We start from the raw sequence: 2,265 nt of genomic DNA, 5'->3' as shown, positions 1-2,265 counted from the left end.
AATTTTGTTTATTATTATTCCTTTTATTACTGGAAAAAAACAAGAGGAAATGTGACTATATTTCTTAGAAATATGTCATGTGAACTATAGTAGTATTAATAATAACAATAGTAAAATTGATTAAAAGAAATATATACATTGAATTAGCATTTAGTATGTAAATGGCTGTTGAATAAGATTTTTTTTGTTAGTTAGAAACCACCTTAGATGTACTACTTTCAAGGATATGGGGTGACATGCCAAAACACAAACAGACCCTTGTTCCTGGGGAACAAATGTTCCTGTAATACTTATAAACTTTGTATCGTGTATGACTGGAGTCATATTGTGTATAAAGGGAACCCCAGAAAATCATAGCTAGAATTCCAGAATTAAATTTCTTTTAAGGTAAGAAACATGACATGGCAAACATCCTTTATATTTTGGCATGTGACCATGATCTGCATTCAAATCACAAATTCACTCCACTTGGAGAAATGCTGTGTGATCTGGTAGATCTCAGTGGAAAAGCTGGGAAGTAGCTAATGGGAGGCCTTTTGTATACCGTGTTTTGTTTTGGTACAGACGATATAAGAGATTTGCGGCTACTAGGGCATGTTGTAGCACAATCAGCACTAGTATACTACAATCGCTCTCACTTTTTTAATACTGATGTTCTTTCTACCTTACTATTTGCCCTTTTCTTAATGTATCTATTCAGAGGAGCGGTCCCGGGTGTTTAGTTCTTTCATTCAGTAGCTGCAATCTGAGGTTCAGGAGGCTGCTGTTGTCATTACTGTCGCTGTTCCTGCTGTCACAGCCATGCTATTCCCTCAAAAATGCTGACTGAAGAATGAAACAGAGGGTCTAGCCCCTGCAAGCATCAGGCCTGTGGAAACCTGCTCGTTATCAATCATTGTTTCAGCAAAAATGGTCGGCCTCCTTGGCACCTATAAGCCCATCTCTTTGACTAATCCTATATTGCATCAAGAAGCTTAGCTGCAAGGGTATTAGGGAAATGTTCTTTTTAACCTTCAAGTTCTGCAATATGAGGTGCAACATAGAAAAGATAAAAATGGCTACCATATGGACTTTATCCAGCATGGTAATATTAAGAAATAATATAAGAAATAATTTTAAAACAGTTTAAACTGGTCCTGGAATTAATTTATATATATATATATACATATATATATATATATATATATATATATGTATATATATATATATATATCAAGCAGAATTTTGTGCATCATATCAAGAATATAATAAAAGTATCATTGAACAATAATATAAGCAAGCTATGTATATAAAAACACTAAGTAAATGGTAATAAGGGTTTTGATTATCCACCAAGAGATTATAAAATAAATTGTGGAATTAGGGGGGAAAATGCATGATATTGAAAGTGTTGGCTAAGCATAAATGATTCTGAAGCAATTAAATCAGGGCTTTTCTCTTTGTCACATAATTTGAGTTGTCATTAGCTTCTCCATGAAGATTAGTGTATATTGTATAATCTAGAGTATATAATACCTTTTGTGACAAAAGTTTTTTTTAACAAGTTAAATAATGACCTTATATATAATGAAAAGCAAGAGAACACTGCTGATTTATCTTTGAAGTTTTTTGTGTTAGAAGTGTGCAAACTCACAAAACATCTATCATAATATTTTCTAGTCAAATCATTGGTGAATTTACTTTTTAAAAATTTTAAAAAGTTGTCAATTCAGTTTCTTAGCTGGTGGACATAGGAACAGATGAGGTGCTTCTTTGTTTATCCATTATTCTTGAACTTAAGTTTTACAGCCTGGACATTGCATGCTTTTAATGAAAAATATTGCATAAACGGACATAAGTAAAAATGAGGCAAAATTGTACTTGGATACTATTTACCTGATTATGTTCTCTCTGTGGGCAGCAGACTAGTAGTCAAACAATCATGTAGGAAAGACTTAAACCCATTTCTATATTTAATGGAAGTTAGAATAATTGCTTTCACTTGTGATTTGTACTATTTTTTTAATTGTTGAGGAAAAATACAGAAGTCAGAGCTATCCTTTCTATCATCTATCTATCTATTATCTATCATCTATCTTTATCCAAATTTATTAATACAAAATTTCAAAGCTTTCATCCCAAAAGATATCCAACAGTTGTTATTTCTTCTGTTGTAAAGAGAAACTATTCTTTGCTTTGAGAGAGTTTAAATCCGTCTCCATTCAGAGAACTCAGAAGAATAGCAAGGAAATGATATTCTGTAATGTGATTAAGCACACACACACA

The sequence above is a fragment of the Hipposideros armiger genome, unplaced genomic scaffold (genome assembly GCF_001890085.2).
Source record: "Hipposideros armiger isolate ML-2016 unplaced genomic scaffold, ASM189008v1 scaffold_761, whole genome shotgun sequence".
Taxonomy (NCBI): domain Eukaryota; kingdom Metazoa; phylum Chordata; class Mammalia; order Chiroptera; family Hipposideridae; genus Hipposideros; species Hipposideros armiger.
This window is presented reverse-complemented; position numbering follows the sequence as displayed.